The sequence below is a fragment of the Pleurodeles waltl genome, chromosome 3_1 (assembly GCF_031143425.1).
Source record: "Pleurodeles waltl isolate 20211129_DDA chromosome 3_1, aPleWal1.hap1.20221129, whole genome shotgun sequence".
Classification (NCBI taxonomy): domain Eukaryota; kingdom Metazoa; phylum Chordata; class Amphibia; order Caudata; family Salamandridae; genus Pleurodeles; species Pleurodeles waltl.
In genome coordinates, this window is record NC_090440.1 from 1,065,728,455 (window position 1) to 1,065,752,755 (window position 24,301).

Genomic DNA, 24,301 nt, shown 5'->3' on the forward strand with positions numbered 1-24,301 from the left:
CCACTCCAAACCAGGTACTTTGTGCTTGAAAGAGACTTTGTTTGCTTTTTAAAGACGTAAGACACTTTATATCACTTGTCAGTGATATTCTTACAAATTCTTATTGCATCTTTTATTGGGTTGATCTACAATTATCCAGATAAATATTCTATATTTTTCTAAACACTGTGTGGTGTATTTATGTGGTGCTATATGGTGTTATTGTATGATTTATTGCACAAATACTTTACACATTGCCTTCTAAGTTAAGCCTGACTGCTCGTGTCAAGCTACCAGAGTGTGGGCACAGGATAATTTGGATTGTGTGTGACTTACCCTGACTAGAGTGAGGGTTCTTGCTTGGACAGAGGGTAACCTGACTGCCAACCAAAAACCCAATTTCTAACAATATGGAACACTGGGGTCACGTGTAAAAGGTATTACTTTACAAGTATATTCAGGGTCTTCGGATGAAAGGGGCGGCGCAAGATGAGGTTTTTAGCTGGATGAATGCAATTATTGTCTATAGTGACTTCCAGATTTCGGATAAAAAGCAGAAGGGAGTCCAAAGAGCTCTGCAGCTGTACATATCCGTTGAAACTAGCGCTGGATATAAACTAGCATCGAAAAATCGTGGTCATAGGCACTCAAAGTCAGATCAGCTATAAACTGGTCCCTAAAAAATCCAAAAAAGGATTTATTTGCTGCTGTTTGAAGTATAAGCTCTGTGTGGTCTGCAGACACCAACGTGATGTCCCTGGAAGTAAACACATTTCTATCTGGAGGTACTTTTCACTGCTGGGGGGAAATGTTTACCTCCAGCGATATCTTAACCCAATGGGAATAATGCCGATAGTATGAAATAATATATTTTACAAATTACATTTTTTATTGCCAGCGGAAAGAACCACTAGCAGCCTTTACTGGTGGCGACAAAGCAGCAGAGGAACAATGTGATCATATTTCCAGGTACACTACCGGCCAGGACATGTCTGGCCTTAACAGTCATCAACTGCGGCAGCAGTATTTCTTCCACCATGCTGGTCAAGATATCTCTCATGGGATCTTTTACTCTGCCCAGAGTCTGCTGCACAAAACCATACTTGTCGTTGCTGGCAGGAAAGGGGACGTATGTTCAGAGGAAATGAATTCTTCATTTTGCTAGATGCAGAGGAAAGACCCCTTTTCTCTGAATTTTGGAACCCCAAATGTTCAAAAGGTTACCACTCCATCCAATCCATTTATATCATGCTCCTTTACAGTCCAGTGCTCATGCTTTTGCCTTCACTGAGAATCTTCTCTCCCATGTCTTCAATTCAATTATTTCGACACACTAAAACTAGCTGTAGTTTTCATCCTTTACATTTCAGCAACCTTTAACATCGGCCACCACCCAGTGCTACTCAAGACCCCCACCTCTGCCTGCACTGCCAGCTGTCTGTGCGACATCAGCAGCCACTGGGAACAACTAATGTAACATTTCACAATGCCTTTCATCCTTTTTCGATAGGTAACCATTGTTGTTCAAAACATCATACAAATGTGTGTGCCCAATTCCACCGGCATACTCGTCCTTCTGAACGTTTTGGCAGTCTGTTGTGATTTAATGCAAAAAGTGTTCTAAATGTAGTTATATATATTGTTTTGTAAATAGGGTTTTCCCCTAATAAAATGTGCACGTATTCGCAACCACCCATCGAATCGGTTTTCTACATTATACAATATGTGTTAAAGTGTAAAAAGGGAAGTAGTTTTAAAAATGGTTTTATTAAATGTTTAACAATAGTCTTCTTATATGTTGCAAAGCTCTTTTTATGACTTGTAGACATTAAGCGTATCTGTCATAAATATTATTAGCAGGTTGTATGAAGCTTTGCAATATTTCATGGCCTTTACATATCAGTCATAATTTTTTTGCGTGAGCTTTGGGATTATTATTCAAATTTTAAAATCACATTACGAGTTCTATTTTTTCAGAAGAGATTACTTTCCAGGGAATATAGTATTTGGAGTTCTGTCCACTATTGCAGGACATGTGGGAGCTATCTGTTACACCTTTGGGGATATTTGTAATATTTTTCCATATGATTAATCTGTATATTCATCTTTGATGGTGAGTTGTGTAATGTATCACAAATTAAGGTGCTGTGTCTAACAAATGCTCTGGAAACAGGTAATAATCATAAAATGATTTAACAGATTTTAGAATGGTTCCAATAATTCTATTTAGATGACATATGTGTGTATGCGGTATGTATGTATTTGTTATTTGCATAGTGAGAATCAGGCGAAGTAGTAGCAGAGTGGTGAATAGTGCCAATGGCAAGGATAAATCAATTAGCTGATGTAGAAGTAGCTTGTTTCTGGAAGTAGAAGTGTAGTGTTATTGCACTGTGATGTAGTGTTCTTCACAGAGCTGTACCTGTAACTCTTTCTTGAAATAGAGCATATAGGGGAGCCTTAATGGATACAGAAGTATCGACCAATACACACTAACACATTTCTCCATAGACGCAAAATACGAAAAACTCTTTGATTCATCAGGCCGATTGTCCCAGAACCTGAGTGTATGCAATAGCTGACATTATTGTGAATTACATCCTTGGAAATCCTCCAAGAATCCCATCATAAGAAGTGAAATACATGTTGGCTTTTATAAGAAAATGAGAAAGTAAGCTGTGAACTGTCTACGAACAATATGTATTTGGTGATATGACCATCATGCTGTGGTAGCATAGTGATACACTAAAAAAAGAAAAAACGTGAATTGAACTTTGCATAAACAAGAAATTGCTTGGAATACGATTTTTCTTAATGAAAGAATTTTGGATTCCACCACAATAACTACTGGTTTGGAAAGTCATGTAAAACGTATCTTTCTGAAACTATTTACATATATCTTATTCCTAACGTGTAAATCTCGTACTCAAAAACAAGAGAATATGGATTCTTAGGTTTTAGGTGCAGACACAGATTTGAACATATAAATGCACTAACTGCTTAGCTGCATGGAAGGGGTGATATGAGTGGATAACACTAGCCACTTTTCTCCCATTAGCCACTTTTCTGAATACGTCGAGAAGATAGTTTTATATCCTAAGAGCATAATATATGATACCCCTTCGGGTAAATTTACAAACTTTGGTCAACATACAGTCTTCTTGTCATACCTATCTTGAAGTTGCTAATTCCATTAGTCACTATAGACCTGATTTCTCAATGTATTTTACAATTGCAAAGTCTGCGATTTGCAAACTTCAACTGATTGCAACTGTAAAAAGCCATTTTGTGAGCTGGGAATGCATTTCTGACTCTCAAAATGGGTTTTGTGACCCATAAGAAATCGCAATTAGGAAGGGGTGTATACAGCACTCCCTAATTTTTAAGCGATATGGTATTCAAGAATGGTTTGTGACTGCAATTCCTGTTTGGGGATGCAAATGCGGCTCTTCCTAGCAGGCCTTCATCCAATTACATCCAATCACTAATTAAAACTCTTTAGGTAAGTAGTTTTCTATCACTCTGTGAAAGTGCAATTTACAATGAGACCTATGTCTCCACTAAGTGTATTCCCATCTGCAATTCTGTGGGTGTGCATATTTTACACCCCTTGTTAGAAAATGTGAAATGTGAATAGTACATCAGGTTTTTAATTAACATTTCTATTTCTCTTGAAATATTGCAAATGCTGCCTATGCTTGTGCAGAAAAAATAATGTTTTTAAAAATGTTAGATTAAAAACCAATAATGGCATGTTAGTTAACCAGTTGATTTCCCTTAACCTTTTGAGTTGCTGCAGTAAATGTTCCAAATTACCTGGCACAGTTGTTAAAGAGGGAGGACTCGCAAATTACTTTATGTACCTTGTAGCCTAGAAGAAGCATTACAGCCTGATTATGCAGCAATGGGTGCTTTTGAGTGCCTGCCTGTAGCAGTGGCAGGCACAACTGTGGTTAGAAATATAATCCACAAATAAAACATGTCTCAAAGCATCTCAAATCAGTCGTTTAAACACCAGTTTTGACAGAGAAATTACATTACACAGGTATGGTATTATAACACAACTAGTGACCATAACATTCCAAATACCCAATCTCTTGTATATATTCGCAAATTGATTCCCTCGACTTTACCCAACCTATAGTGGAGTGTTGTGGTTTTCCTAGATTGGGCTATATTAAGTATTGTTAAATACATACATTAATGGATAGGCTTGTTGAAACACAAAATGTGTCTTAAAAATGCTATGACATTTTCTTTGTGATATAATTGAGTGGCCAGTTCAGGAGGTGATCCCTGAGTCTACCTCATGGCCTCCTCTTTGTTGTTGAAATATAACTCCCCATGCCAAGAGACAAGAGTGGTAAAATGCAGAAATGCCCAAAAAAGACAAAATAACACGGAACATAGACTTAAAATGCAAACAAGACTCTCATAAGACGTAACAAGCTGAAGTGGGCAAACAAGGTGAATACAGTAAGTTTTCAAGTAGAAACTGCATTATGTGCATTTCAAGGACAAACAGGGGCAAAATAGTATTCAAGGCCTGAAAACGTAATCCATACTACTGCATTTAGACACAAGATTGGCATTTGTGCATGTTAGCGTTTTGCCACAATGGCATGAAAAGCGTGCCTTCGTTGAAACCTTTGTTGGCCTGTCCCTGGGAGATAGGTGCTGCTGGAATTCCAACAAGTGAGAACAAATGTACCATATACCATTGGTTTAGACGTTGAGATTTCTGCAGAAGAGAACTGCATTGAATTATAGATTTGTACTAAATGAAAAAAAAACATGAGATGACGAAAAGAGAAAAAATGCATTATCGTTTTAGATAGACCGATTCTGGGCTAAGAAACTTGTGAAATATTAATCTTAAGTAAAAAAAGAAAAAAGACTAGCAGATACAATGTGTTCATGTTTATTGTGCTATGATAAATACTTCGTGGGTTATGTACTGTTATAATTCACTGAACATTAACTGCTCCCAAACTACTTCCCTTTTATAGAACAACATATTTTCTGGCAATCGTGTTTGGTGTCTCACTTGTTTTCAACAACATTTCTTTCCAGTTTTACTTGTTTATGAGAAAGGAGAACAATTTATTTCGGCTTTATGTTTAATGTTGCAGAATAATTTTGAAGTTCCGTACAGCTGTGTTGATTCCTGTGCAATATATTTCACTGTTTACTTTCTTTCTACTGACTTCAAATTTCACGCGCCATTGCAGATGCACTGGCAAGCCAGTCATTTGCACATTCGGGCGAGGGAAATGATGCTTACACAACCTGAAGGATTTTACACATTTTCATAGTAACGGTGGCACTTTATAATGCACTCAACCGAAAGCTGACATTAAATGTACATAATTTATTGTTGGTAAAATAAAAGGCTGATTTATTTTCCATTATCTGCATTACGTCCTACATAAATAATATTTTTGTGTGAAACGTGGCCAGAATCATCCCATGCCAAATGATGTTTCGAAAAGAAATCTTCACTTGAGGCAGGAAAGGACTGGTAATGTGTTGTGGTGATTTCCTCTCATCTGTCTGCCTTTTCTAATTTTATAATATTACATCAGGGCTGTGTTTTTGTAGGGACATGTTTTGGTACTACATTTTTGTGACTCTGAATAACTGCAATTTTCATCTAATATTCCAACTATGAATACATTCTGTCAAGAATGCCTGGGCAGGATTACATAAACTGCCATGGTTGTTCTGAATTCTACAGAGGAGATATTTTGCATCATACTACTTATTTGAAGAATTTCTCATGCTCTTTCGAAACTATAATCAAACCTGCAAACATGTTCAAATAAGCCCCACTCGGTAGGAGGCCGTACCTGAAATGGGGCCGTGGTTGGTTCATGGGAGACCACTTAGCTCTGAAAACAACCCTTTAACTGCACTCTAACTAGGAAATTCTAGAGTGGTAAAAAGGTCAGGCCGGTCCTGTAAGGGATAATGTGCTGACACCTCAAGGCATATCATAACCCCGATGCCCTTCATTATCTAATTCTATGCACATTGTTCACAAAAATGTGAGACATGATTCTGTTATCTTATCAGACAGGGGGAACCCATGCATTGTTTCCAAATAATAGGTGTTTTCTTCAGGTTTCTTTGCACTATATCTGTATTTTTATTTTTCCTTTCTGGATCACTTGTTTCCACCCAGTCATGTCAGAATTTAGGGAGTCACTAACATAAATTCTAGAGGTATACAGGATCAGAGGATACTAGAATTTGTGGTGGAAACATTGCTTGCATCTGTCATTCATGCTCGGTCTTCTTGTGTTGAGATGGCTTTATCATTGTCTAGGTTAACTTTAGCAGTGTTATCTTTTTAGGCAGCATTTCACTTAGTGTCTATGGTCCACTGGCCTAGACATCCAATTTCAGCTCTTTGGTGTATTTTTCAGTGTTGACACTGACGTCTGGGTGGTGTGATCTGGTGAAGGTATTTTAACATTGACGAGTTCACCCCCTTTGGCCTCCTCTAGGCCTTTGACCTTTTCACATTTCAGACTAACATATCTGGTCAATTTTTGGGAAAAGCACTACCCAGGTTGAGAAATGCGAAAACGACTTCTCTAGGGGGCAGTAAATTCAGTGGGTGCATAAAGAAGAAAAGGAAACAGAGGAAGCCAGGTAGGGTAAATGCTGCAATGTAAAGCTATAACTTCCTCTGAAACACCAATAAAGTGCTCCCCTACAATTCTTCGAAGCTATAGTGTGCTCTGTGGCACTATGGCTGCAATGATCTGAGACCCTCAACCTCCAGAAAAGGCTCTTCTTTCTGGAATCCGACTGGCAAACGTGTGTTTTCTCATCCAATGCCTTTGGTAGTTTACTGTTTCCTGCATCTCACTACCACACCATCCACTCAGTTATCTCTTTGATTCACAATGCTTTCACACTCTATACCTAAATGGTAGCTGGAAACAAACCGTATGAGTCCCCATGCACGCTCCTGTCAATAAATGCCCGCATGCCACCTGCTTCCACTTCTGATGTCTTCCCATTCTTCAGTCTTGCTCCATATATGTTTCCATAGTTGGTTGCTAGGATACCAGAATCGCCGAGTGGTAATAATATTTTCATGCTATATTTGGTCACTTAGGCGGTCATTCTGACCTTGGCGGTCCATGACCGCCATGGCGGAGTGCGGCGGAAGCACCGCCAACAGGCTGGCGGTGCTTCCTGGGCGAAAAAGGGGAGCTGGTGGTTTCCCGCTGGCCCAGGGAATCCGCCATGGCGGCGCTGCTTGCAGCACCACCATGGGGATTCCGAGCGCCTTCCCGCCAGCCTGTTTGTGGCGGTGTCCACCGCCGGAACCAGGATGGCGGGAACGGCTGCCGTGGAGCCCCTGGGGGCCCCTGCACTGCCCATGCCACTGGCATGGGCAGTGCAGGGGCCCCCTAACAGGGCCCCACAAAGATTTTCACTGTCTGCAGTGCAGACAGTGAAAATCACGACGGGTGCCACCCGTCGCACCCCTTCAACTCCGCCGGCTCCATTCCGAGCCGGCTTCATTGTTGAAGGGGCTGTCCCGCTGGGCCGGCCGGCGGTCTTCTGGCGGTCGCCCGCCGGCCCAGCGGGAAAGCCGGAATGGCCGCCGCGGTCTTTTGACCGAGGAGCGGTCTTTCGGCGGGAACCGCTTGGCGGGCGGCGACCGCCGACCGCCGCGATCAGAATGACCGCCTTAATCTAGTTTGAACCCTGGCGTGTCAAGCACCATGTAACATTTCTGTCTCTTTCCCTATGTGTTAACCAACAAGTCATTTAACAGCTTGGGTATACTTCACACAAAGTAATAACTCATAATAATTAATTTTATGCTGTGGGTCATGCCACGCTTTTAACATATCTTAGAGCTGCATGTATTGGTTTTATCTATACCTTATTTAATGGCACTTATGTCCAAGACGTGAACAGAATGGAAGGCCAAGTTGGCCTTGCAAACATTATACTTCGTGGCCTGCAGAACAAACTCTATTGCCAGGCAGTAGCTTGCAGAGCCATCTAATGGTAACATGGCAAGTGTCAGGACAACTAACTATTACTATATCTGACATACATTATGTCTATGATTCACTGATTAAAACAACCTCCAGTACCAAAAAAGATACTTCTTAGAACCTGAAAAGTCTTTAATCGATAAACTCCACTGAAGAACAATCATTATTAAATGCCAGTAAAATTACTTCAAAATTACAAAACAGCAGTGCATTTATGAGCGTTTGCTGATCCCATTTCATTTTTGATTTCTCAATTTGCAGTGAAATGTGGATTGATGGCTAGATGGATAAATGGATGAATGAATGGCTGTGGATAGATAAAAAATAATGCCCTGACAAACTGGTCTTGCTTTGTTAATACAGTAGTTATCTATTTAAGCACTCCACTGACATTTAAGTTTGGTGCAAGAACTGAGGACATCGAGGGAGCATTTATTGCTGAGAAAGTAATGGATGGCTCTGGAGGATATGGATCTCATCTTCCACTAGATTCACAGCATTGAGGAGCAACTGCAAAGGCAAGGCGTCAATATTTTCAGCACAGTTGGGTCACTGTATCATCATCAGGCCCGTTGAGTAGAATGTAGTGCACCATGTTTAGCTGTGAAGAGTTTTATCATCGGGCCACGCTGGCTGTGAATCCGCTGTCATCGAACAGCCTCTGTGTTGAAGGGCGATTTGCTGGTTCCAACCAGCACTGAGGTGATGATGTATCGGTTTTTGCAGAAAGTGGCTGCAGAATCCACTTACCTCAAGCAAGGATAGGATTCACAGATGGCAGAGTTTAGGAGCACCACGAGAGTTGCAGGCAGTCCATCCTACAGCACAGAACAGCACACAGCCAGAAGTAGGTCAACACAGCAATGCAGTTAGCAGAATGACAGTCCCTCCTGTGGGCACATTAGTCCTTCTTCCTGGCAGAATGTCCTTGGTTACAGTAGAGCTCCAATTTGTTGGGGTTTGGGGTCCAGTAGGTATACCCAGTTGAGCCTTTGAAGTGAGGGAGACTTCAAAGAGAGGTCTTTGAAGTACACAAGGCTACTGTCTTTTCTTTCATGGCTCCAGGAACTCAATAAAAGGGGGCCTTGGAGCCCTTTGTGTGGGGAGAGGCAGAGCCCTATTCAGATGTAAGTGTCAACGCCTCACCCCCACCTAGCCCAGCAAAGTCCGCCAGACTGCTGTTGGGCCATTGGGATGCAAAGGCACACCCCTGCACCATTTATGTGTGACTGTCTAGAGGGGTTGCACAAAGCTCAGCTGTCACTCACTTCAATGTGTATTCGGAGACAGGCAGAGGCATAGAATGGCTAAAGTAAGAAAATTCCAACTGTTAGACCTGACAGACTTAAGATGGCCTTTCTCCAACTTTTTGCCTGCCTCACTCCCTCAAGTTTTCTGATCTCCTTTTAACTGATTTTAGGATTCTGCACACCTTATCACTGCTGACCCGTGCTAAAGTGCTTCTGCTCTCTCCCCTAAACATGGTAACATTGGCTCATACCCAATTGGCCTATTTACTTTACCTGTAAGTCCCTAGTAAAGTGCACTTGATAGGCCCAGGGCATGTCAATTAAATGCTACTAATGGGCCTGCAGAATTGATTGTGCCACCCACCTTAGTGGCCACTTAACCTTGTCTCAGGTCTGCCATTGCAAGGCCTGTGTGAGCAGTTTTACTGCCACCTAAACTTGGCATTTAAAACAACTTGCTAAGCCTAAATTTCCCCTTTCCTTCCATTTAAGTCACCCCTAAGGTGGGCCCTAAGTAACCCAGAGGGCAGAGTGCTATGTAAGCAAAAGGTAGGAAATATACTTATAAGTCTTACCTGTCCTGGTAGTGAAAAACATTCAAAGTTGTTTTCCCTACTGTGAAGCCTGCTCCTCCGATTGGCCAGCATTAGAGATTCCCTTACAGGCTTTTAAGTGGTAATTTCTGATCAGAGAGGAATAGACTTGTTATTTTAGGTATAGTTGCAATGGTAGTGAGAATTCCTACTTACTGATGAAGTTGGATCTACATAGCTATTTCAGAAATCCCACTTTTAGAAACTAGGAATTTCTCTGCTCTTGCTGCCATCTGTGCTTTGCAGCCTGGCTCCAATCCATGTCTGGTCTGTGCTGGTTGACAGCTCCCCGTGTGGGTTATATCTCAGAACCACAGGTGCCTAAACCACCCGTGGCTCAACAACGAGGTCGGAACAACGACCTCGTTCTAACCACTAATGCCTTTACCACTAATGCGTTTACAACGATTTTACCGTTGTAAACGCATTTCTGGTAAAGGCATTAGAAATCAGCATGCACGACCCAGCATGCTTCCACTCCAGCCCCCCACCCCACCCCTTAAACCTAAACCCTGATCCCCAAGCCCTAATCACCCCCAGCCCCCACCCCACCCCAAAAACTAAAACCTAAACCCTGCCCCCAAACCCTAATCAATGTCAACACCAAAGCAGTATGCGCTCTATTGGCAACAAAAATGCAAAAACCCAGCACTCTGAAAACAAAGTAATTTATGCATTGTTCCAGCGGCCTATTTGATCTTCCAGTCTTCTGCCCTCATCCTTCATTGGTGATCATTGTTCCAGGCAGTAGAGGGTGGTTGGACTTTCCCGACACCGTTATTGAGAATTTTCACATTCATGGTTTAATTCTTAAATGAGCAACAGATTACTTGCGCGCTACCATTTCTTGACATTTATTTGGTAGTTTACAAATAGGCAAGACGTGCAATTTATTTCATAAAGGTTTGACTTTGTTATTCATTACGCGCTACCATTTCTTGACATTTATATGGTAGTTTACAAATAGGCAAGACACGCGATTTATTTCATAAAGGTTTGACTTTGTCATTCATTACGCGCTACCATTTCTTGACATTCATATGGTGGCTTAAGAATCAGCAAGATGCGCGTTTCGTTTTATGGTGTTTAAACATTGTTGTCCATTGCGCGCTCCTATTTCTTGACATTTACATGATGTTTTACGAATTGGCAAGACGCACAACTCGTTTCATGAGCATTTAACTTTGTTGTTCATTGCGTGCTACTATTTCTTGACATTTACATGGTGGCTTAAGAATCGGCAAAAGAAGGGCGATTTGTTTCATTGTACTTTGATCTTGTTATTTATTGTGAGCTGTTATTCCTTGACATTTATATTGTGTTTTACTCATTGGCAAGACGCGCGTTTCGATTAATGATGATTTGACTTTGATATTCATTGCGTGCTACCATTTCTTGGTATTTTACATGGTAACACTCGAATTGGCAAGACGTATGATTCTCTCCTTGAGTTTAATTCATGTTGTTTATTGTAAGTCACTATTCTAAGATATTTATTATGTAATATTCGAGTTGACAAGTTATGTGATTTGTTTCCTGAATCCATATTGGGTTATTCATGGTGCACAATCCTTTTGTGGTGTTTACTATATGTATATATATATATATATATATATATATATATATATATATATATATATATATATATATACATATATATATATTTATATATCTGCAATATGCGCAATTTGTGTTGAAACATTTTAAGAGTACACAGAAGGCCAGAGTTTCTAGATGCAATATTGTATGGTCCTAGTAAACATTCTCAAAAGAGGATTTATATGACTGGTTTAAAATGTTGTCAGAATGTTTTTTCTGATTCTCATGTAAAGGAAAGTACTTGAATAAGAAAGTTTTCATTTAATTCATCTTGATTCCCCTACAGGTATCCGGTCATCTTGAAACTTAGTCATTTTAAACTTAACTCTTAGATTGTTCATGTTTTCAGAGTGACTAGGCTTAGAATCATAGTCTAGTATTGGTTTCAGGAGATATAATTTTCATATTGGGTGTCCTAACCTTTTTCTTACTACAGGTCTCCTTCCCAGCTGTTCCCTTCCTAATTCCCTCTTCCCCTCTTGAACTCTCTCAGTCTCTGTGATTTTTCTATCAAAGTCTTGGAGCTGTTCAGTGGTGGACGTGTTGGGAACGTGCACAGACCCTGAGGATCTGGTGACTCTGACATCACCCCCAGCCCCCCCCAAAAACAGCCTCACTCCCAGCCGAACTTACCTCCTCCTTCACCGTGTCCACTCCGACTCCCTTCTGTACCTTAACCACGCATGTACGTTGTTCAGACATGCATGGTAAGGTACCAAAAACAGGAAGTCGTGGAAAACAAAAGCGTTGTTTTGCTTTCGTTTTTCACAACCACGTGGTTCCGGACTCGTTCTTCCGGGTGTTTCCCCCGTGTGTATTCCACCCAGACAGCATAAACACAGGGCACTCAGCTGCATCTGCATTCATCTGCATACAGATAGGTTTCCCTCGGCAGGAAGGGTGGAGGGACTCTCTCTTACATTTCAAAGACCAGTGCCCTGCTCTCACACAAAGAGCTGATAACTCCCCACTGGGCACCTGGAAGACACGGCTGGGTTGAAAGTGGAACGTGTACACTTCAAATCCACTCTTTGAAGTTTCCTCCACTTCAAAGACACTTTTGGGTATATATACTGGGCCTGTGACCCCACCAAAGTAGTCACTTATGGACCTGCAACTGGACTCTCCCAGAGCTACTGCCTAGCTGCCCAAAGGACTCATCTGGACTGCTTTGTTGTAAGGACTGCTGTCCTGCTTGTTGCCCTGCTTCCTGCTGACCCCTGATTCTGCTGGAAGGACTCTGCCTTCCCCCTCGAGTGATCTCCAAGGACTTGGATTGAGCTTGCCTCCTGTTCTGAGTTCTCAGGGCTATCAAAGACTTCACCAAAGAAGAAAAGATCCAGCGCATCAGTAAACTGATGCAATGCCTGCAATATTCGAAGCAATTCCTGCCAGATCGATGCAGCGCCTTCCTCTTGACTGGAAAATCACTGTATCGCCTGCCAGAATGACACAGTTCCTGTTGCCTCTGCTGAACGCATTCTGGGTTTTCCACACATCGTCCCTGAGCGTCAAAATATCCCTGCATCATAGTGAGGAACCAAGACCGTGCTCCTCGAAACTGACCCATCGCCTTTCAGCATGGAAAGAACCAACACATCATCTCGCAGCGTGGAAAGAACCAACACATCAGCTTGCAGCATTGAAAGAAACAATGCATCGCCTTGCAGTGTGAAAAGAAATGACACCTTGCCTTGCAGCATTCGAGAAACAAACATCACCTTTGCCACGCCGGAAAAGTTGATGCATCGCTTTACGATTTGATGCATCTCCACTTCTGTTGCCCCTCTGTGTCATTATTTTTGAGGCATCCCAGGTACTGTGTGTTAAAAGGATGCAACCACTGATTCTTCAGCATTGAGACTCATTTAAAACTTTTAAAAGTGATATCTTGACTTGTTTATATTGGATTTTGGTTGTTTTGATCTTATTTTGCTCAGATAAATATCTATGTTCCTAACGTGGTGTGGATTACTTTTTGTGTTGCTTTCACTGTGTTACTGTAGGAGTTATTGCACAAATACTTTACACATTGCCTTCTAAGTTAAGTCTGCCTGCTCTGTGTCAAGCTATCTGAGGGTGAGCACAGGTCAAATTAGGTTGTGTTGTCACCTACCCTGACGAGGATTGCGGTACCTGCTTGGACAGGATACATACCTCTGCCAACTAGAGACCCAATATCTACCACTAACTTTCTAAAAGTGTCATTTTCAGACATACAATTCCAGAGATACCAAACTCTAAATGTCTATCTCTTCTCAAATGGAGGTTACACTTAAGAGCTTCATTACCCTAAGGGAGAGATAGGACTTGTAGTGTAAAACAAATTTAGCAGTTTTTCACTACCAGAACATGTTAAACATAAAAGTACATGTCCAACTTTTTAAATAAACTTCACCCTGCCCTAGAGGCTAACCAGACCCTACCTTATGGGTTACTTACATGTAACAACAAGCATTGGCAATGCCAGTAGGTCTCACATTTGTGAGAGTTAGAGCTATGGGCATTTTAACTGACAATGTATTTTACCCATGTGATTTGACAGCAAGGAGACAGTAACAATGAGCAATGGCTAAAGTGGATGCAGGCACACAGGAAAAGAAAAAAATCCCCAAACTTCCCAAACTGTGAGGCTAGTTTAAACAATAGAATGCACCATCTCTGAGCAAAGGGATATCAGCAGATAGATAACATTATTTACATCAAATGCAGCTTTGGTGTTTTCTTTGGGAGACAGCGGACACCTAGGTAATGCTGGCTCTCGCTAGAGTAAAGAGTACTAAAAGAACTCATGTGCAGAGGCAAACCTAATATGTCATTGGTAGTGAAAGGATTAAATTTTCTTAGCCCTTGCAATCACCTCCTTATGTTTATGAACACAGTGAAAACAAAATGTATGGGTTGCAGCAGATGAGGGAAGGAGCACCCGATGGGGCAGTGGGAGGGAAGAGAAGAAGTAGCACCTCCATCACAGTGCGAGAGGCCGACGGACAGTAATTAAGTTTCCTTAGTCTGTGCTTGTCCCTGCTTAACTGACAGAATCAGAAGTGATGTTTGGCCTGCACTGGCCAATTAAGAAGGCTTCAGAAAAGGACTCTGCAGACCAAAAATGGTAAGCCAACGGAGGGCGCCAAGCCCTTTTCTACCTACAACAGTGTCTTGCTAGCGATACATATGCACTAGCACATTCTATTGCAGGCTTGACTCTAAAATGGAAGATTTGGGCCTGGCAAGTGTTTGCACTTGCCAGGCCGAAATGGCATTTTAAAAGTACACACATAGGCTCTGCAGTGACAGGCCTGAGACATGTTTAAAGGACTATTGTAGTGGGTGGTACAATCAGTGCTGCAGCCCCACTAGTAACATTTAATTTACAGGACATGGACAAATGTAGTGCTCGTTACTAGGTACTTACAAGTAAATTAAATATATCATTTGGGGCTAGACCAATGTTATCATGTTTGAGTGTACAGAGCACCTGCACCTTAGCACTGGCCAGCGGTGGTAAAGTGCACAGAATCCTAGAGCTAGCAAAACTGAGGGGAAATCAAGCCAAGGATGCCAGGTCTAACAGTCAACAAACATGAATACCTTTAATTCCATAAGCTCAGTCATGATGTAAATGTGGACTTTTAGTGGAAATGAAAAGAAAGTGTTATTTTCCTGCTACCTGTCAAGCACTTTTTTGGTGTAAAGTAGCATAGATTTCATTGCTGCTGTAGTCTTTTCCTATATTGTGAGAACAAAACATAGGGCTACTGCTGTTTGATGAGAGGAGTCCTCATCCTGGCAGATCCCGCTTTCCCTGACTTTATGCTATTCCAACCTGGATGATTAATGACTCCCCCTGTACTCTATGATGCTTCTCTCCCCTGGATCCTTCATAGCTCTCTCTGTAGGACCTTGCCCTCATAACATCTGCTAGGCCTGTCAGCCTTAGGTTTGCTTCCCTTAGACATTTGCCTTCCTCCTCCATTTTTTGCTAATCTCGTTTCTGCTGGCCTTGGGACTGCATACTTTACCGCTGTTAACTACTGCTAAAGTAAAGGTCCTCCCTCTTTAAAATTTGGTAACATTGGCTAATCCCCAATTGGCATATTTAATTTACTAATAACTCCCTCATAAAGTGGTACTACATGTACCCATGACCTGTAAATTAAATGCAACTGGTGGCCCTGATAGTGACAATCACTTAAGTAGCCCTTTAAACATGCCTCGGGGCTGCCATTGCATCCTGTGTGCAGTTTAAACTTACTGTACAACAATATATGTTTTGACATGAGCAAGAGTATGTAAAATTGTTACTTTAACTGTGCTTTCTGTCCCCTGGGGTATCCAGGAAAAATTATGATTTATGGTTTCCAAGACGGTTTTTGTTTTCCCACTACACTGCTTTCTTACTTTCATTTGAAATAAATATACTGGTTTATTGCATGTTTTCCATGGATTTCATTGTGATTCTATATGGTATTTAAATCTATAGTTTGTTTGTCTAAGGGAACTCTGTTCCATTATAAAATGCTTGACTCTGGCTTCTTAGTACCGCTGGGTTATCCCTCGTGTTTTAAAACAGCGTGGTTTGGTCGAACACATTTGTAGTAAGAAAATAATATCATGGCAGTGTATTAAATCAAACCATTGTATAATACTTGGTTGGATCCAGGACCAGACACTTTCCAGAATTCTATTTTCCATGAATTAGTTGATGTATATGCCTCAAGATTGTATGGTGACAGAACACACTGTTCTTTTTTGCCCATGAGAACTTATAGATGCCACAAGCTCTCCATGAATGGAGTCAGTCCTCTGAGTAACAGAGGAGAGGCAAATCGTTGTTAGTCATTCAACAAGATCACACTCGGCTAAAGCACCATATTGATTCTGAAGGGGGATCTGTTTCCTTGAATTAAAAAACCACCTCCCCTCCTTTTGGTACCTTTGGGATAGCCACTGACTTTATAAGACACCTTGGCTTGTAGAAAAACCCCAATGGGATAGCTTCAATTGCATTGTGGCTCATTATGATGTCATGAAGTTTTTATAAAATACTTCCCACCAAAATGTAATTGGTTAAGTTAACGACACCAGTCACTTCCATCTGATTTTGGGCTTTTGCCAATCCATGCTACTCTTTTGACCATGCTGATATCCTGATGTAAAGTTGATTGGTCTTTCGGTTGAGTAGAAAACCAGTGCATGACTTTATTAAATAATTAGTTGTGCCTTTCCACACTACCAGAACTCAAAGGTGGGACTCCGGTTAGAGCAATTGTAAATAGAGCAGCTGAGGGAGGGAGATTTAAAACATGCTTGTTCCCATCCCACAAAAAGATATCCTCCAAATTTCTATGATGTGTAGCGGCAATACAGTAGACAATGCCTGAACTGTTATGCACAGCATTTCCCTTTATTTGAGTACTGACAAGGGGAGAGTCCTGGCTGTACAGCCTAGATTCACACATGGACATTGATGCATCCTTTTTTGTGGCATTGGCTGAAATCCTGCACTGTGATTGAGACCCATAACTACATTTTCAATCGTCCCAAGACAGTTCAACACCATGTCCATGAAGGTAACCAACTGTTCCTTCAAAAAGCCAAGTACAGTATTGGAAAATCTTTTATTCATGGCCTCTTTAGCAGAGAATTTACTGTTGCAGTTATGAGTGGGTTGAAAAGGGAACAGGTTTAAAGACTTTAATACACTCCTATATTGGGCACCCATACATTTTGTCCTCTTGGCTGGGGGTGTGACGCATGATCATTCAGTACCCTGCTGGGGGCCTGCTGCTCATCCTCCTCAATAAACAAGGTACATCTATAACACAAAAGGCAGATCTTCAAGGTCTTCTGTTTGGAACACCCAAATTTGATTCAGCTGGTGCCATATCAAATGACGAGCTGGGGTAAGCAGTATTGTTGCTTATAATAACTCCACAGAGGTCTGTATTGGCCCGGTAACAATCTTCATATTACCGTTTACAGTGACAAGCTTCTGTTCCATGGCACTACTAATGAAATTAACAATAGAATTAGTGTCAGGCCTTTCGCCAATAGTGTGATTCTGCACCTTTCCTTTGCCTATGTTGGCTTAATCTTTATGAGGAGAATAAAAAGTGGTTTGTGAGGCAAAATTAAACCAGGGGACTTGCTCGTGACCCTGTGTTCGCCTGGGAATGCAGCCAGATGCACTCCATGTTTCCCTGGTGCATAAGAGTGCCTATGTTCTATGGGACCCTCTCATACAGGGCGTAGGAGATGGCTGATGGAGATTGTGGTTTCCCCAAAGCAACATCTGCAGCAATATAGTGCATCCCGTGTCCCAGGCTTTCTCAAGCTTTTGAGAACACCCAGGTCTTGTGGGAGTCCCTTCTCCTTGGCTAAAGTGACAGCTGATGGTGGTTGTGTTTTCCCTGAAGCAACAGCTGCAGCAATGTTGGTTTTATGCAGTGCCTGTTCTGTGTGAGGAACACGTGCAGTTTTGATGACAATTGGGTACTTGTTCCCTGAGGTTTTTAGAAGCAAATGTGTGTTTCCCTTGCAAAACCTTCCATTGTGGAATGCCACTTCTGCGATTCTGGGATTTTTACTTGTGTTTCCAGAGATCCTTGCTTTTGTCTCTAAGCCAACTACCCATGTATCCCTCCACACACTCACCAATTCATTTAGCCATAAATGCATACTCTCAATCCACCATCGATCACCCACACTACTCACCAGTCATTCCATTACCCATCCATGTACTGTCATTTACCCATTGATTTAGGCAATCACTCATGCAATCTTTCATTCAACCACTCATCATCCATGAAACCACACACGCTTAAACTCAGCAATCAAAGAAGAAGCACTTAACCTGATAAAATGTGACTGAGGCCCAAATAGTTATATTGTGTTAGTTCATGTTAGGATGTATGTGAGCAACACCACATAATATGAAAGGATGAACTTAAAGAACAGGGGGGAAAAGACATTAGAATGCTTAACTAAACAGGATATCTTGAAAAGATCCCTGAAAATAAAAAGGTTGAGTTCCTGTGCATGACTGAGCTGATATTTCCCACTTTCTTGCTTCAGTTCTTGCCCCTATCTTAAACCTGTTTAAAAGGAGTAGTAGGAATTTCACAAAGTGGGACTTGCCTTTGAAAAATGCACATTAAAATCCCACTAAAGGAAGATTTTTCAGGGGGAAAACTCCATGTGTTTGATTTGTATCACCAGAAGTACCCTGCACATATAGGGGCAGATTTAAGAAAGGTGATGCACCATCAAATGCAGTGCCACTTTTCTAGCGCCCCTTAGTGCCTCCTAACGCCACCATGTCTGCACCATATTTAAGTTAAGGTGCACCATGGCGGTAGTTAGGGAACTAGCATCAAACTTTTTTAATGCTAGTTTGTTGCTTTGCAGGATTAGCAACAAAATGTTTTAGTGTAATCCTGCAAAGCACATTGAGGCCCATTATAAATAAGGGTGTGCCTCATTTTAACACCTACTCTGTGCAGACATTAAAAATGCCGCAACAAATGGTGAAAAGAAATCTTTTAGATTTCTTTGCACCATTTTTTCGGCCCCTCTAATGGGGGAACGCCCCCCTTGCATACATTATGCCTGCACAGGCAGAATGTGGTGCAAGGGGTTGCAAAGTGATGCAATGCATGCATTGCACCACTCTGCAAATCTGGCACAACAATTTTGACCTCGTTGGGGCACATTAGCATAAAATATCATGCTAATGTGGCACAAAGAGGCGCTAGGCCCTCTTAGTTCTGGGTCATGGTGTTTTGTGAAACAGTTATTAATGTTATTAAATCGTGAATTTCACAGAGATCATAGCTCTAAGGGGCATATTTATGAGAGGCTTGCGCCACCGTTGCTGCAAACATTTTGACGCATCGAATGTGCAAGCTCTACTCCAAATCCATGAAGTGACCTATTTGCCCAATTGCATAATTTTTTTAGATTTGTGTCATATAAAATCTGCGCCACACAGAAATTTAAATATGCAAGGTAGGCTTCCTCCGCAATAGATCATGGAAAATTAATGCAGTGATATTTATGATTGGGCAATGTGCGATGCATTGTATTGATGTGGCATGCAAAGCCTGAAATGTGCCAACATTTCTGTTCATAGGTAACCCAGGCATAGGAAATGACAAAGAGGCTGTGCTACATGAACCTGAACAGCCAAAACCACATTGGCAAGCTCAACTAAGTCATGGATGTAGGGATCCTGCAGCTTGGTGTAGCAAGGAGATCACCACTACTTAGGCAGCAAAGGAGAGAGCATGTGTTCCAGCATCACATCTCCCTCATCAATCTTTGGGAGGATGAGGTGATAAAAGTCTGGAGGTTCAGGGTGGAGTCAACTAAAGAATTGTTTCGGAATATAGGGCCAAGTCTGCTGCCACCAACTGCCAGGCCCACCAACATTTTTCCGCAGGTGAAACTGATGGCTATGCTCCACATACTGGCCTCTTGGTCATTCAAGGTTACAACAGCAAAAGTGGCAGGAATATCCCATACATCTTCTTCTGATTTCTTGCCCACTGTTTCTGGATGCCATCATTTACCTCTGACAACAACAACAGATGGAGATCAAGCAAGGCTTCTATACCATTGAAGGGTTTACACATTTATTGGGTGCCATGGGTTCCCCATCAGAAACAGCACACCTGAATAGAAAACATACATACTCCATCATCACCCAGGCCATCATGGATCATCTGGGGAGGTTCACCAATGTGCTTGCAAAATACGGGGAAGTGCACATGATGCATACATCTTCAGGCACTGCATCATAAATGAGCACTTCCAGAATGGACGATATGGGAATGGTCAACTTGTTGGTAAGTAAATCTGAAGTATACAATACACTTACTAAAATATGCAAATGTATGACAGAATAACCATTGCTGTGTCTCTCTATGGAGTTAGGGGCATCTGTATGAGGGGTGTGACTTAAATGTATCATGGTACATGTGTATTCCAAATACTTAACTCTGATATGTCAGGACACACAAAGCAACTTTGTGTGTTTTTTAAAGGGCAAAACATTTTGAACTAATCCATCCCTTGGCAAAATGCTGTGTTTCATCACTGTGGGCAAGAGAGATGTTCCATGCGTGTTGTGTGAGTGTTTCCATTAAACTTTCATGGTTGATTACTTATGTCATGTATACCAAACAAGGTAAACCTGTGAATGATTTAAAAAAATAGTGCCCCACCTGATGTGTAAGAAGGATAAATAACTGTAGTACCTGAAGTCACTTCAGCTTCCCATGTGTGCTGCATTCTGTGAGACACATAGTTGACTATGCACCTAAGGGTTATTTATGTGCTGGAATGTGCCTCTTCCTGCAGAAAGACAATCCTGCATGCAACAGAGGCACCCATCCTCCATGGTGAAAGTGTGCCTAAACTTATGCTAGGCAGCCCATTGTGTGCCAGTGCAGGGTGAAAGGAGAGGAATTCACTGTTTGGCCTAAATACTGTGCACTACTGCCATTTCAATAGCACTTTGCCCATGACTGTAACACATTTAAAGTCAGTGTATAAACACAACTTAAGTTGTACACTGTATAATGTAAAATGGAGAAGTACGTATGTCAATGCGAATGTAGGGACAGTGTATGCAGGCCCACATGAATCATGCATCTTTACAGGTTAGGCCGATGTTTACAGTTGCTCAAAACTTCTATTGTTTTATGTCCAAAACAAGGCATACACGCTAAAACCTTCAGTTCAACAAATGTTGCAGTAGCTTATCTGGATATGGTATGTTTGATTTTGTCCTTATATGATCATGAGGCTGGTGCTGGTGAGATGAAACACAGTACGCAGACAGTGTTACCAATAGTCAACACTAGTTTCTCATGTAATCTGATTTGCAGCATGTGTGTGTCCAAATGCAACCTATACTATTGTTGTTTTACATCATACTATGTTCATACATACTGCATACATTTAAACTCGCCTGCAAATGAGTTCAGCGTAAATGACTATAGACGTAATTAGACATTCATGCTGATCAACAACTGAAATTATTTGTGATCCATACCTTTTGCGATAGCTAGATGTGAGTTCAAATGCCCAATATGGACAAACTTGTGTGGCAGTGTCAGCAGGCTAGCATCACAAATCAACAATTCTTCCTATGATAGATGCTGCAAATGTTGTTGTGATAGAGCAAAGTTATTCCTAATCATTGATTAGAGACATAACAGAGGACATATGGGATGTCAACCTGTGTTGCTGAAAGGGTTTTTCTACATTGTCATTGGGAATTATTTACATGCTTTCACCTCTTTTGCAACACTTAACCTAAGTTATGGCTGCTGTGATGCAGTCTCAGGTTTACCTGTGCATCTGGGAGAGTATTCCATATCATCCATATTTAAAATGGGGTGACAGAGGGATGATTACACAGGTGCCATGGAGGCTGTAAGGATGCAGACGTGTACCTCCTTTTTTACCATGGTGTTGGCAAATCATCATCAGACTGCCTAACTGATGCACACTATCAGTGTAGATGTCAACATGGCAGAGTATGGACATATGGATTGGCAGGCCATGACAGGATGTAAGGAATCCTACCACAGTGTAAACAGATTTGGTTGGGTGCATTGGGCCCATGTCACCAGTTTGCACAAGGAAATGCAGTGAAATGCCTAATTCATAGTCTCATAAATCATATGACCCTTCTTGGGAGGCTTCACACAATGGCAAGGAGATGGCAGTTTTGATACAATGTGGAAAGGGCCACATGTAGATATGCACTGTGACAGTTGCATACAGTCCAATACACTGTTCATCTACTGGTGGCATTACTTCTATTGGCTACCACCAACGCTTTCATCCTTGGCTCATGGTGCAAGGTTACCTGTAAAGTAAAGCACAAAGTACTTGTGAGAGCTGCAGTATGCATGCACACACTCCTGACATGCATACCCTAAATTTTAATGTGCGTCAAGAAAAACAACCTTGTGGAAATGTGTGTAGGAACACTGCGATATGTTAAGGTCAACATGATATTCCTACAACTGTATAACAGAAGCTATATGTTAGAGTTCCTAGTATTTTCAAGAGTCTATATTGGTGAAGTGTACAATAGGTATGATTTACGGGTGGTAGGTGCTCACTCTGCATGCATGTTTTGACTACCTGGCACAGAGTCGGTCAATACAGCAATGTATTTTGCCTTGTGTATTTCCAGATGAGTAAACCAATGTAGAGGCACACAACTTTCTCTTGCTTGAAGTAACTCATTTTATATGTGTAAATGACCAAAAGCAAACCCAGTTCATGCTGCACTACCAACTCCAAAGTGTCCATATATGGACCATGTGTCTGATTCCATGTGGTTATCATGCTTGCAATGTAGTCTCAGAAATTATATGGTGACAGGTAAATTTGTGTTGACATTGCCATATCGTATACCTACACTGCCAGCATTTGAATATGTTTGCCTTGTTTGAATTGTGAAAGTATATATAGAGAAGGTGTATGTATCATATCTCTTGCTCAATATTTGTTTTTCTGCAGGCCTGCCACATGTAATACTCTGTAAATGAGAGCCTGTTATTGTAGACATTGTATACATTTTAAACTTTAGGTGATATGTATTTCCTTTACCTCCCCCGACAACATGACAGTTGAGGTGGCTAAGCATTATCTAATGCGTTTGGAGCAGTACTGTTACATACGTCATGTCACAAAGGTATTAAAGAAGATGGGCATCTTGTATGAACAAGTAAAGGTGTCCAGAACCTGGAGCGAAGGCAGGCAGGAATATAACAGACAATTAAAGGACACAACCCAAAAGAAGGGTGCCCAACAGTTGCCGGATGTACCTCAAGTCATTCCAGGACCATTGTCTAGCATCAGGTGCCATCCACACAGGACATATAATACAACCCTTGCTATAGAGTCCTTATTTGAGGCAGAGACCCTTAAAGACTTACAAGCACTAAAAATAAGGATGGCAGCCATTGTGGGTTAGCTGTCAAGCCTGCATTCAATAATGCTGATGCTACAAGAAGCTTTGGAGCACATCAGTGCGCAAATCTGATTCTCCCTCAGACATTTCCTTTTCCCCATTATTTAACATGTTTGTAATAGTTATAAAGATTTAGACATAGGGGGTCATTCTGACCCTGGCGGCCGGTGACCGCCAGGGTCACCGGCCACGGGAGCACCGCCGACAGACCGGCGGTGCTCCGAAGGGCATTATGACCGCGGCGGTTCTGCCGCGGCCAGAAAGGGTAAACCGGCGGTCTCCCGCCGGTTTACCGCTGCCCTTGGAATCCCCATGGCGGCGCAGCTTGCTGCGCCGCCATGGGGGATTCTGACACCCCCTACCGCCATCCTGTTCCTGGCGGTTCGCCCGCCAGGAACAGGATGGCGGTAGGGGGTGCCGCGGGGCCCCTGGGGGCCCATGCCGTGCCCATGCCAATGGCATGGGCATGGCAGGGGCCCCCGTAAGAGGGCCCCACTGTGTATTTCAGTGTCTGCCTAGCAGACACTGAAATACGCGACGGGTGCAAACTGCACCCGTCGCACATGCCCACTCCGCCGGCTCCATTCGGAGCCGGCTTCCTCGTGGGGAGGGGTTTCCCGCTGGGCTGGCGGGCGGCCTTCTGGCGGTCGCCCGCCAGCCCAGCGGGAAAGCCAGAATGGCCTCCGCGGTCTTTCGACCGCGGAGCGGCCATATGGCGGTTCCCTCCAGGCGGGCGGCGACCGCCGCCCGCCGGGGTCAAAATGACCCCCTTAATGTAGGTTACGATTTAGGATAGGGATAGTGCAGGTTAGTGTAAGTTCTGAATATATTTTATTAGTTGTAGTTTTTAGATGG